The 14,990-nt window shown below is 34.0% G+C and overlaps 1 protein-coding gene across 4 annotated transcripts in view; it reads right to left on the bottom strand.

Annotated features, from left to right (window-relative positions):
• The window catches only part of LOC145265458 (acetylcholine receptor subunit alpha-like), a 1,250,815-nt gene that overhangs the window by 517,598 nt on the left and 718,227 nt on the right, over positions 1-14,990 (bottom strand). The window lies entirely within an intron of this gene.

Raw genomic sequence — 14,990 nt, 5'->3', positions numbered from 1 at the left:
GTAATTTATTACTGAAAAATAATTCTTACAAGAAATATATAACATAAGAAAATGCGCAAGATAGGATTTTATTTAGACCTAGTGTGTGTTGTCCGCGTCATATTGTGTAACATTTTCAATAATAAAGTCTTTATACCTATGTGTGGCCTTTATACGTGCGGGGTTTCATTTTTATTGTCGCTTCTTCTCGTTGTCGTTTCTGTCTAGTTGTGCTATATAAATAGTTTTCTTTTCGTGCAGAAAGACACAAGGAGACGTTCGCTGAGCGTTTTCATAAATGGTTTTATTTGGAGAGAATTGATTGAAGAGAGAGAGAGAGAGAGAGAGAGAGAGAGAGTAATGTTCCTTTAGCTAATTGTTTGCTTTTTAACTTCCTAACTTTACAGAACGGGGTGATGCACACAGACAGATAGCATCGAGGCAACATTCTCTCTTTCTACATTATTGGTCGTGTCTGATTCGCACGACCTCCACAAAGTGACTAATATGTAAAATTTTGTCTTCTTTCAGCTAAAAAAACGTGGCATCATTCGTCATTCGTCATTCATTATCATTCGTCTCGTGTTTTATGTAGCGTCGGAACTGTGCACTCTGCCTCAATTTTACGTGACCTATTTTTTATTCGACAATGAAAACGATTCTGTTTTAAAGATTTTGGTTATTATCATGCATTCAATGTGACTTTTGTTTAAATCATCATTAGCTAATGTAATCGTCATTGACGTAGCATCATTATGTAACAATCGTTTCGCAACTTCCTATTCACTACACCTTCTCGATCACATACACAGAAATACACACTACTAAAGAAATGTCATAATTTTCAAGCATTGGAAAATATTTATTTTACTACACAAATATCCAGCTTTTAAAAGATAAATAATTTTCGTTTAAAAATGTTTTTGCGATTTCAAACTCGATTTCACATCGAAAATAGGAATTATATTGCAAAATGATAGCTGAGCGTACCCCTTAAATAGTTAAATTATACCAACTTCTCAAATGACTAACGATTATTACGCTCTTGTACTGATAACTACCGTACACTTATTAATTCTTACACTCGAGTGGCCTTCGGGACTTGATAAGTAGTGACCCCTTGTTAAAAAAGGTCAGCAAACTGACAAAGCCAGCTAGTCTATGTAGTATTCGACGTAGAAACATCACTCGATACCAACTGCTTCAAAACTAAATTCAGAATTGTTGACCGGTATCAAATCTTTAAATAAGCAGCACTATTTTCTTTTATTATTTTCTCTTCTCAACTTTACTGATCCATTTAGAATAATTTTAAGAATGTTCTTTAATTGATCAGTGTTAAATGCTCGGTCGATTCATACTTCCAAACTTCAAAATGGTACATGGTGCCATCTTCATAAGCATTCAACATTCTATGAGGATGATTAAGGATAAGTGCAGAAATTCTGGCAATAAATTAGTATCCTTCAATACACCTCGATGCAGCAACTAATAAAAATGGAACCTTTGGGTCACCGTTGACTATAGACGGTCACAGATTTCCCACCCCTTCTTCATACTGGGAATTGAGTCGGACATATGTACGTTCACATATAAATTGATTTTACAAGATCCCCCCTCCCTTTTTCAGATTTTTCTAACGGAATGTGTAGAAAAAAAGACAATATGAGGGGGAGAATGACATGTCCGTTAATCCTCATAGTCTATAATCGATGTTTCCGACAACAGGGGTGAGAGTTCCTTGTGAATAAGTTGGTTCCAAGCGACAAAGGAGAAGGATTGCTGCTTTCTAGGACCATTAAGTTAATTGTGTGTGAAGATTTACAACCCTCTCATCGTGTTCATCATCATTAAACTGACAATTAAACTTTGATAACTAGCGAATTTTTAGTAAAATAAAAAAAAACTCCTGTTAAATCAGCTGATGCAGTTGCCATGTGGCTTGAGGAGTTGGTGGAAAATGCTGGCGCCTATATTGAATTCCAAATAAAATTCTATGCATTGCACTTTCCTATCTCAATTTCTTGTAAGAATTATATAAAAGCAATCAATTAGCAGCATTTCATAATCGGGATTTATATTTCAATCCTTCGGTAGATATTCATATTATATTCTCTTTGGTTTTTTTCGTATAAAGTTGAATTGAGATTAATTACAGTTTTCAAGAAAGCATAACGAATGAATGTATTATTACATTTCTCACATGATAAAAAAAGCAAATTTATTATATTGTTCAAGATTTATGTTTCGGAAATTTTTAGATGACGATTAATAATTTGGATCATTTGGACAACTATTCTCATCTTTGTTGTTATTTCGACAACATTTCCGCCGATTTCGTCATATGTATATTTTTGAACTCGGGAATCTTTATGCCAAACTTAGAAGCTTTAAAACTGAATCCATTATTAAATCCACTTATTGTTTTCATTCTGATAACAACAATCTAATAGAAAAGTAAAGTAATTTTTATTCTTGGTTATTTTAGCCTGTTGTGAAGATTGAACCTTATACCTTCAGAAGACCATCGAATAAAAACAAAACTGTGTTTAGAGCCTTTATCTGTCGCATCACTGATCCAGGTGAATGTGTGACACAACAGACCACAAATATGATTCAGTTTGAAATTCCATATAAATTCCAGAGTTTCACATAAAGATTCACAAATTTGCAAAAAGCGCAATAAGAAGGTCGGAGATTACACCGGACGAAACGTTGTGAAAGTAATAAGCAAGATAAGTATTGGAGATCAAACCATAAAAAACAAAAAAAACAAAAAAAAAAACAAAACAAAAAAAAAACCTATCCATTTTCATCAAAAATATTCAGAAACGAATAGAACTACATACATATTTTATTATGTTCTGCGACTCAATAATTGACAATGATAATTACATTTGAATTTTGAAAAAAATAGTAAACTGTGTTTATTATCTTTTTCAATTCGTTTTAGTTGTAGACCAGTGTAATACAATCTTTCCTTTTTTCCTTGATGTAAGCGACGAAGATAAAAGAATTCCGCAAACGCAGGCTATATGCAATGGCTACTTCTTTTTTTAATGCCTAAACTTGAAGCGACGATTTATTTTGGAGGCGTTTGATGCAATTGCTATGGACAATTGGAAAGAAAGCGCGGCGTGCGAGTAAACAAAGTGACCCGCTAAGAGAACAAAACAGAAGCTTTTATATGTTGATTTCAAACAAATGTTGTTGACATAATGGCGATCATCACGAAAATAGTAGGTGGACAAGAAAGAAAAAGCGTTGAAAGATGCAGATAATTCCAATATTACAAACGGATGCAGATTAGTAAAAAAGCAACATGAAAAAGAGAAAAGAACAAGAAGATAAGAATATGAAATTAATAACTGATTTAATGAATATCAATATATCTGGTTCCTCCTCACAAGAATATCAGTGACTTGTTAAGCCATAAATACGGGTAAAGCAGCTTGAGAGATTCGCCGCTTAAGAATATTTATAGCTAATACTACGAACAGCGATTTAAAAAGGGCTCTTACTAGATTATTTGTCGAATACTGTCGGTAAAACAACTCAAATACTTCAAACAAATATGTCCTTTTTCGTAGATTATTAATATAGTTTCATGGCTTTTTTAGTGTTTTACTTTTACAGAATGTTAATCGTTTTCATGTTATCTAATATCGCTTTTTACTTATATTACAACATTTTGGAGATGATTGATGATTTTATATATTTCTTTTATTCGAACTACTGTTCTAATATTTGATGTTATTCGTACAACGTTTCGACTATAGTAATAAATAGTGAGACTAAACATCCAACACAAGAATTAGTTTAAGGTCTCTATAATTCATACTAGAATTACCAGCAAAGACTCGTGGCATAACGGATATAGTGCTAAGTAATAATCAGTTTTTAATGACAACCTTTTTGAGGTTGAAAATTTAATTCTCACTGTAGGCAATATTACGAATACAATTACAAAATACTTAAGACTCCTACTCTGTCAGTGCTGATAGAGCAAAAACAAGCTTCCCCCATGGATTAAATAAATAGTTCCGTTCAAAAGTCTAATTCCCGACTTTGACAAATTATATTCGAAAAAGTTCGAAACGATATGAGGATAACATGAAATACGAGAAGAGTAGTTCGAATAAACACATTTACTTTTCCCTTATGAGGGTTAGGGTTATGGTTAGGGTTAGGGTTATGGTTAGGATTAGACACAAGGTCGGCTTTTAATGTAGGGGAACATCAAGAACCTCACTATGGATTGGGACAAAAATAAAAGTTTCTTCAGTCTAGACCGAGTTTTTTTCACGAACAGAAAAGTTGTAGTATAATATTTGAAGGGATACTTAACTTTGCTTATAGTCAAAAGGTCATTCCATAATGTCACGTTGTTAAAGGTTTTGATGCTTTAACTTGTTCAATATCTTCAAATATTTTTATAATGATTTATTTTTTGTAGTTGGTAGGCATGAATGCCACACTTGTGATCCAGACAAAACAAGAACGAAGGGTAATTTAATAATTCCGCTGCTGCCAAACTAGTTTACTGATCGGGCTACAGATGTCTCTGTGTAATATGCCACAAATTTGTTTTTTTTTACACTGTATCGATCCATTTGGTATAATGGTAATATTGTTCCCCGAGAGACCAAGGTTGAATCCTCGGTAAAGTTATACCAAGGAAATATTACATGATGCCCGCTTGTAAACATCCAGCATTATAAGGTGAGGATCAAAGGTAAGTAAAATAATCCCGGGAAAGGAATTGGACCCTACTATACACCTCGACGCAGTAGTTAATGAGAAAATAGCCTTTTGTCTCTCTTGACTGTCGTCGAAAACTTTACCTAATCGTTTTACACTATGCCTGTCTGTTTCATTTTGAAATTATAACTTATTTAAGCATTTTTTTTTACTTATATTTACCTTTAGTTATAAATTCAAGTGACAAACTTATTGTTAAGAGTAAACACCAGTAGGTGTATACCTGTTGGGTAACCAGTATTTTGCTAAATTATTATTAAAATGAAATCAGATTGTCCATCTAAATAGTTAATTCGAAAAGGTTCAGATTCGTGTTGTTCCTTTATAAAACTTCAAGAGTACAACAGTCCGAGGAAAAATAACTAAATCCGTCAATCCAGCAAGGCTGTTTATTTGGCAAGTCACTGTAAATCTGTTCTGGAAAATCGATAATGCACATCGTCTTGCAACCTTGCGAAATACAACTTTCAGATGAGAATTTATCTAGAAAAATGTAATTTAGTTGTAGTTCGACATTACCAAAACTCAAATTGTGGCATCGTCATCAAATTTAGTTTAAGATCATACCTAAAATCGTGTCGAGATAAGCAACACTTTGGGTAATCGATAAAATTGGTGTAGTGAAAATATTGAGCTGAGGTCGGAGTTTGGCAGCGAAAGGAACTTGAGCCTCACATGCTTGAACGTATTTTTTTTTTCTGAAAGGCGAAGATTGTGACAATAATGCGATTAGCATGAAACTCAACGATAAAAATTAGCTTTTTTTGCTTAAATAAAAAGTCGGCCATTCGTGACGGTCTTATCTATTTCCGGGCACTGTTGTGGCGAGTACACTGAGGGGGGGGGGTTCTTTAGTTTTTTTTCATCGAGTATTTGAGTAACTGTAATAATTCTGAAATAAAAAAGTGATCTTTTTAGTTTCAGTAGAGTAAGTAGAAATATATAGCAAATAAAAAACGCTAGAAAACTTTGGTAAAAATTTATTTCAAGTTTACGGGTTGGGGTCAAACTTTTCTCAAAGGTGCCAGAGTGAGTTTAGTGTTCAATGTATTTTGAGCCATGAAATCTGGAAGTTAATATTTTAACAATGAAAGTACGTGAGATGATGATTTTTGAATTTAAGAAATGATGGGTTTGTCAAAAGAAAGGCAAATAACGAATCAGATTTGAAAATTTTTGGCGCCATTTTTAATAGAAAAAGTCTAAAGTTATGTGGTTCTCTCAAGTATACGTTGCTCAAGGTTACTGTTCAATTTGATGCTATCTTCATCTTGATCTTATCTTTAAAACTCAAACATAAACAATGGAGGAATCAAGGGATAAAAAATGAGAGCAAATTAAATATAAAAACATAAGACATTGTAAAATAATAAACAAATGAAAATGCGTAAATGAAAAAGAATCAATAAATAGAAATTGCAAATGAAAAAGTGCGTAGGCGTTTGCAAATCGTCGGAAGAAACAAAGAAAAATGATCAAAAGAAAAGATGAAGGTTTGATAAATAAAGAGAATTGAACGATAAAAATGAAAGAAAAAAAAGATGATTTTGTATAAACGTTAAAAAGAAAAATAAAGAAAGAAGACAGAGGTTTCGAAACAAAAAAGAAAATTGAAGAAAACACAAAAAGAGATAAAAAGAAAAAGAAAGACTGAGAAACAATAAAAGAGAAAGAAACAGAAGAAAAACGAGAAAGATAAAAAAAAGTCATCGCTTATATAGCTTGTCAGTTCGTTCCACCTTTCTATTGGAAACTACTGGGTCGATCTGATTGAAATTTGGTTGGAAAGGTTCAGCGAAGTAAGTATTATGAGATCCGTTCGATATTTCGATAAGTATTAATAGAAATTAGAATTCCATGCGTAAATGAGCACAAATTTAATCATATTAAACTCACAATTTGGCATAAAGCATTTAAATGGGTCAACTTGTCCCTTTTTAGCGGACAAAATATCTAGTATATCTATATATAAAAGTGACCTTGTCTATCTATGTGTGTGTGTGTGTGCGCGGAACGGTCTCTGCCAAACTACTCTATTAAGTTTTGGTCTACAGACTTGAAACTCGATTGGTTTATGGAACAATTTAGATTTTGTTTTTAGTCAAAAAGTTGCTTAAAACTCCAAATTGAAAAAAAAATCGAAACTTGGCAGGCGTAAGTAAGACCAATGTGTATTCTTTACAAATATACGTTTATACGCTTAAGTGAGTTAATTTGTAAAGTTTTTACAAGCATGTGGTCTTAACTCAAATGGTAGCGAATAAATCTGGAGAGCTAAATGTTTTGATTTAGATTCTATCTCATGGCATCTAAGTGATATAATTTTTTTTAAATCGTTACTCTATACAAATCACAATATAATCAGCAATCAAAATTGGCTCTATAAGAATAAATTCGAAATTAACATAAATTAAAATATCATATTTAAGTGTATTTTATGACAGGGCAACGCTGGGCGGCTCACTAATACATATATAATACTATTTTATATGTTCATGTGTTTCCTACAAAAAGAAAAGTTCGATAATCTATATGAAAATTCAATATGTATTAATACGCAAAATCTTCTGGGAGGATAAAGAAATGGTCTCAAATCTCGAAGTGCCAAAAGAGGGCTATGAAGACAGAACTTCAAATAGATTCTGTATTGCACATTAATTCGTTTTTGGGGACTGTTATCCTCATCTCTATAGTTGTTGTTTCACCAACTTTCAGCAAACTCATCCTCTGGTCTTCTTCAGGAGTTTAACCGTGACTGGATAGGAATGCTTAGTTATGTAACTTATCCCAAGTAATTAGTGTCTTCCAGAGTTGCTGTCTCACCATATTTGGGCCAACTAATCCCCTGGTCTGCTTGGTAGGATTGCAACCGCTATATTCAAATAATGTTCGCATGAAATCGTAGAAACTCTGACTCTCTATCCACTGCGCCACGGGACCCAAAGGACGATCAAGGTTTGGATTTTATAGTCTTATAAATCCAATTTTGTGTTCTAATCTGGTCTTCCATTGATTGAGATTGTCGGACTGACTTCCTCATCTTGGTTGTTATAGTCACAACGTTTCGGCCGGGATGAAGTAAAAATAATAAACAGAGAGACCCACTGGAAAGTGAGAAAACTTAAAGAAACAGCTCACATGCTCGGACATAACAACCTACTGAGCAAACCAAGCATAGAGCTGAATGCAATTTGGACACCTCTGATAGAGAGAGAAAACCGTGAATAACAACATAGGTTTACCATTAACAAAAACCAACTAAGAATTGTCCTAGTGACATATGGCCGAGTGGTTGTATCAAAGTTTACAGTTACCTAAAGGTGCTGAGTTCAATCCTGAACGACGGCAGTGAAAAAGTAACATTCAAAACAGAGAATCAGCAACTATGTCCCAAAGCCTAGCTGGAGTCCGAACACGGTACCCCCGTAATAATAATAAGGGTTAGGCTCGAGACTCCTAACAAACGGTTCCCCAGTTCGATACAAAACACCTGACGAAGGCCGGGGGGCAAAACGGTCGAAACGTTGTGACAATAACAACCAAGATGAGGAAGTCAGTCCGACAATCTCAATCAATGAAAACACCTCATCTCAAAAATACAGACAATTACTATGGTCTTCCATTGTTAGGTCCGTATCGAATGGTATTATATACATACTATATGCTCTTTTAGGTGTATTTAAATTTTATGTATGACAATAAAAGTTGTTCAAAATCACTTAGTTCCCGTAACATGATCAATCACTACACGCCTTCTCAAACAAAGCAATGAAGACATAAACCTCTTAAAGCTTCAAATACGCCTATCTTATTTTAATGAAGTTTAAAGCATCTGTAAAACACCAATTCAAAGTATTTTCCAAAATTTCAGCTTCTTCTGGCTATATTAGGGGACGAAAGTTAAGTAAAACTATGTTATATTATGATTAGTAAAACGTTATAGTTTTGCTAATCATATCCCGTGTAACAGCAAGTATTTCTGTTTGTAATAAATGAAAAAAAAAAGAAAACAAAAAGGAAAAATAAAAAGAAACGAGATAAAAAGAAAATAAACGTTAGAAGAATAAAAAGAGAAAAAGTGAAAATGGGAAAAGAAAAAAGAAAAATATAAAAAAGCTTTTGTTTAGAATAAGTTTTTTTTTACATGGGAGTCACCGAACATCAAGATCCGAAAGCAACTCGACGATAAGCGTTAATGAGTGTGCGGTGGTAACCATACATTCATTAACCCTTATTAGCGTCATTAATAGTTGATGGTAGAAATTAATTAACAGCGTAGTCAGCGAAATGGGGTAGAAATGGATTATTTAGGGGGCGGCTCAACAAGAACTTATTTACATTGATTTGAAGACGACAACATTGTAGTCAGCCGGAAAGCAGGCCAGCGGAACAGAGTTCCACAAGCGGGCAGTTCTTGATAAAAAACAATGTTCATGGAATTTACGTTTAGATTTAGGCACAGATAGAGATTAGGGTGGAAACTTGATAGTCGGTGTAGCTAAACGAGTGCTTCTTTTGCGAAAGTTTGGCAAGGGGGATCGATTGAAGTTCTGACGAGTACTTGCCATTACATATGTGTGACAGTTTATTCTTTTGTACTTAACAAACGAGTTGTCCACAAAGGGAGGTCAATATAAGTCAAGAGAGTTTACTTTAGATTAATTATTTAACTAAGGATGTAAATAAAAAAATATAAAAATGAAATAGTGAAATGAGAAAGAAAAACAAAAAAGTAAAAAAGTGAAAGGAGAAATGGTGATTTGTTTTTAGGAAAATTAACTAAAAAGGGAGGTTACTCTGGATTATTTATTACACGAAATATGAAAATAAAAAAATGAAAAAGGAAACAGTGAAATAATGACGAGAAATAAGCAAGTTAAAATATAAAAAGATGAAAGCCGAAAAGATGCGAGCACGGCTAAAGAAACAGAAAATAAATATAAAAACAAATGCAAAATAGATACAAGCAAAACAAAATAAACAACAGAGAATGAACTTTTAATGGAATTTTCTCTAATGTCTGGAAGGAATAAAAGTCGGCAAATATATTTCAATTGTTTCGTTATTTACTGAAAATATTTCGGAAAAGAAAAACAGTTTTATTGGCAATTTACAAATGGTTAATCATTGATAGAAACGCGATCGATATTTGAACATTGTTACTCGCGTACTGCTGCTGCCGATGATGATAATGATGGCAATGATGATGATGATGATGATGACGACGACGACGATCTGCGGGCCCATAATTCTTCATTGATGCTAACGTTTCTACATGATGCTAACGTTTCTACATGATGCTAACCATTCATGCAGGCTAAGAAGAGGAAGTAAAAAAAGCAGACCAAATGCACGCAACATTCATCCTCACGCATGCGCGTTAGATGCTCACGCATTCGTTTCTACCATTTGCATTACGGACAAATCCACATGCGAAATCAAACTTCCATGCGCAATCACATGCGAGTTAATTACACCTGTATCGCGCCAGAGTAGAGACAGATAATAAAACATACTTGCAATATACAAACTACTATGCTCATTTTCGTTCATGGAGTTTCAGTTGATGTAACCTTTAACCATCATGATGGACAGTTTTTGGATCATGAAACATTCTCATCTAATTTCGAAATTTTTTTTATGACGATTGATGAGTTGTATTATTTGAATTATTCAAACCATTGTGACAATCTTTGTAAATATTTTAACAACGTTTCGGCCGATGTAAGCGTTTATTTTCTTCGGGTGGATTGAATAAAAGGTTTCATTCAAAATTCTATAATTAAATAAATTGGATTGAATAAAGGGTTTCGTTCGAAATTCTATAACGATTCCCCAGTTTGACCAGACAAACTTAAAGATAAAATCATCAATCAAAAAAAAAAAAAAAGAAAAAAAAAGAAAGAGGATTATCCCTAATATGGTAACAGTAATTCCATTTTCCAAATACTTTCGTAAGTTAAATAAAGGATTTTGTTTTAAAAAAGCCCCTGCATATTTAAGTTTTACAGAAATATTTCTGAGTTCGCCAAGATACACTTAAAGAAGCCCGGAAATTACATCGATCGAAACCTTGTGAATAAAACTTAAAATGAGAACAGTATTATATATTATTTTTTATTGGAATCCTTTGACATAAGTAATTTGGATATTTATTTGAGGACTGCTATCCTCATCTTCATAGTTATTGTTTCACAACGCTTCGGCTAACTCATCTTTTGGGCCTTCTTCAGGTGATTAACCGCGACGGGATAGGAATGCAGTCTCATAACTGTATCCCCAGAAGGCCAGACGATGAGTTGTGGCGAAACAACAACCACGGAAAAGATAACAGCAAATAAACACCAAACAGTAGTCAGAATAATCCAAATTGGAAATCTTTATACCGAACTGTGGAATTTGTATGAAAATGTTATCTAATTCACGGTGTAAATTATTCTCATTCCGTCAACCATGACCGAATAGAATTGTCAATTTATTTTGATTTAATACTGATCCATGCTTTGATTAGTAACTGAAACATAGGAGGAAATGGAAGGGATGATTACGACATGTATTTAAAAATGTTTTTGATAGTTTGAAATGCAACGTGGTTTATTCCAGTTTTATTATCTTTTTTTGTAGATGGCGTTAAGTGCAGCTTTGTAAAATTTATTTCCTGCTTTTATTATTTTATACAGGGTGTCCACAAAGTCTGGCTACATTATGTAGCCAGATTTTGTGGAAGCATCCTGTAGATTATGTAGCCAGACTTTGTGGACACCCTGTATAATATATATATATATATATATATATATTTTTACTATAATAATTAAATACCTACAGACACTAGTGTTTCATCCTTTCGGGATTCTTCAGTGCAGGGTGTCACGATTACTACCAGTCGAACGATTCGAACCCCGCGACACGAGACATCTCTGGCTCGATTAGCGGAGGCCGTATCCATTCGGATACCGTGTGAAATAGCGTTGAATTTTAAACATTTTAATTTAAATGTTCATTACGTCAGACAGACAGTGATCAAATCGTTATACGATGATCTACGCATAAGAGCTAAATTGACCGACTTTTAATTCAACTGAAAGTGCTCAACGATAAGAAACGAATTTCTTAAAGGGGCTGTCATAATTATTTTTTTACTATAACATTCTTGGCCTTTTGGTGTCAAGATCAAAGTGTAGTATCTGTTCTTCAGATGCTGCACTTCGTTTTCTTGTTCTCTTTCGGTGGAGGAGAGATCCTTCACGACTGAGACAATTTTTATTTTTGTACCTTTTCTCCACGTTAAAAAACGACCCTGGTGTCTAACTCTGTCCCGTGGGGAGGGATAGTAAAAAGGTATAATAATTAAATACCTACAGACACTAGTGTTTCATCCTTATATATATATATATATATATATATATATATATATATATATATACATACATACAGGATGTCCACAAAGTCTGACTACATAATCTAAAGGATGCTTCCACAAAGTCAGGCTACATAATGTAGCCAGACTTTGTGGACATCCTGTATTACAGACTAAAATCTGTCTAACATCGCAGAAGTGACAATTATGTTCATTTTTCAAATGCGAAAAATTGATCTGAAATCTACATTATGCATGGTGAGGCGACGTGATAGCATAGTGGTTGTGTAACAAACGTAATTATCTGTTCCAAATTCAATCTATCAATATATCTATAAAATGAAATTGTCTATCTGTGTGTGTACATTTCCCTACCAAACTACTCTGTCAATTTTCATTCTACAAACTCAACATTTGACATAAGGGGTATTGAGATTTAGGAATATCTTTTGAATCAGTTTCGGCCAGAAACTTGCCTGTAAAGGTGGTCAAATTTCAACAATTTGACCTTTGAAAACTCTACCAAACTTCTCCGCCAATTTTGGGTCTAAACACTTGACATTTTAGATGTAGATTACTTGGACACGGATCAAATTTTATAATTTTATTTGAGCTCAAAACAATAAATGTTAAGGTGTCAAAGTTAAAAAAATTGACCTCTGCGATCTCTACCAAATTACTGGGTTAATTTTTGGTTTAAATATTTGAAATTTTACATAAAGTGTATCCAGACATAGGGCAAGCATTCTAATCGTTTCTTTTGCCGAAAATTTGGCTACTAAAGGGTCAAAGTTCAAAAGATTTGATATTTGTGGTCTTTAACAAACTAATAAGCCAATTTTGGGTCTAAACATTTGAAATTTTACATAAATGGTATTCAGACATGCAGCAAGCTTTTTAATCAGTTTTTGGGCGAAAATTTGGCTGCCAAAAGGTCAAAATTGAAAGAGTTGATCTTTGCAAACTCTAGCAAACTACTCCGCAAATGTTGGTTCTAAACACTTTAAAGTTTAGATATAGCTTACTTTTTAATATATATATATATATATATATATATATATATATATATGCACATAAATTTATGAACAGTACATAGGGCCCGAGAAAAGCCGGGCTGACCTGCTAGTATATATATCTATGTATAAGACCATCGAGTCCGAGCGGTATAAAATTAATTCCTCAACATTTTCGACTATTTGTATATACTGTAATGCATATACTATACTAGTATTAAAATTAATATGTAATTAATATGTAACGTCATTCCTAATTCCAATGTTGACCAAAATCTATTTCTTGATTTTTTTGCCAGAAAATGTATCAAAATCATAAGCTTAAGCGTAAGGTGTCTTAAAAAACTCCAAATTCATAGAATCTTCTTCGATTAGTGTTTAGTGGTAAATTTTTTCAAATGGAGATTTTGTCCATATTATTCTCCATAAATAACTTTTAAAATACTTCAAAGAAACTGATATTTGTGGAATATTTATAAAGTGAGGTGTTATCTATTGCTAATGTTTTACAAAATTGTAAGTTATCTGAATTTTCACGTAGGTTTTCCATCCACTCTTTATTTCATCCGCATACAATTGAATTAAATATAGCCTACATTATTCACTCTTACGTCTATCAGCTGTATCCCAAAATTGTTATTGATCGGTTATGTAGCTCAATAATCAATTATGCACATGAACACACACATACACACACACACAGATATATAACATAATTATCGCTATAATTATTTTTGTAATACCTATAAACAGTTTCATTCTTTTGGGAATCATCAGTGCAGTGAGTCCCGATTACCGCCGGTCGAGTGATTTGAACCCGGCTATGAAGTCATCTCTGACTCCATTAGCAAGGAACGAAACCCCCGGTCAGCGTGAACCACTAGAAAATACAGTTGGAATGAACCTTTATGCAAAACATAAATGTGATTAAAGAAGGTCGAGGGTGATCAAATGATTATAATAACACGATTTGCGCACGTGGGCTAAGTGACCGACTTCAAAAAAAAATTTTTCATTACATTTTCAGCCCAAGCAAGGCACATTGTCACTTTGATGTAGGGGGCTACTATCAGGGACATAAGCTACAGGGGTACTATGTGGGGAGTTGGACAGCAAGATGTCGGTTCACGTTACACTTGAACTTCTGCATGTCAGTACAGTTGGGGAAGCAGGAACCCTGAAGGGAATTCCAAAGTCTAGCGGTTCTGGGAAGAAACTACTGGAGTAGAAGGCTCTCTTACATCTAGGGATCTCAACTGTGAAGGGGTGGGATTTTGCTGCTTGTCGGGTTTGTCGGGGGTATTTATGTCGAGGGGATACAAATGCTTGCAGTTCTTCGGAACATTGACCGTTAAAGTACTTGTAGAATAAGCAGAGGGATGCTACATTTCGTCGATGGGACAGAAGCTGAAGCTTAGATGACAGCTTAGATGGCGATTCTCTTTTGAACCTTGTCTAGGAGTGAGAGACAAGTAGCAGATGCACCAGCCAAAATATGATAACAATACTCTATACATGGGAGAATGGCGGCCTTATAGAGGTACAAGATACTTTCAGGCGTTAGTAGCTTTCTAGCACGGTAGAGAGGACCTACCTTTTTCGCAGCGGTTCTGGCAATGCTCTCAATATAATTGTTCCAACTCATGTTTCCTGTGAACGTTATGCCGGGAAGTTTAAAAGATGTACTTTCAGATAAAGAGTCTTTCGCCATTGGTATTGGTGGTAGAGAAGGTTTCTTGTAGTTATTGAAGGAAACAAGTTTAGTCTTGGCAGCATTGAATGTGACCATCCATTTTCGTCCACATTCCACTACGGATTGGAGGTCATCCTATAGTGTTTCTGCCATTTCTTTAGGTTTGTGTTCATTTGTTTTCCTGTCG

This window comes from Euprymna scolopes, chromosome 40 (assembly GCF_053919585.1).
Source record: "Euprymna scolopes isolate OS-2025 chromosome 40, ASM5391958v1, whole genome shotgun sequence".
NCBI classification, from domain to species: domain Eukaryota; kingdom Metazoa; phylum Mollusca; class Cephalopoda; order Sepiida; family Sepiolidae; genus Euprymna; species Euprymna scolopes.
This window is presented reverse-complemented; position numbering and strand designations above follow the sequence as displayed.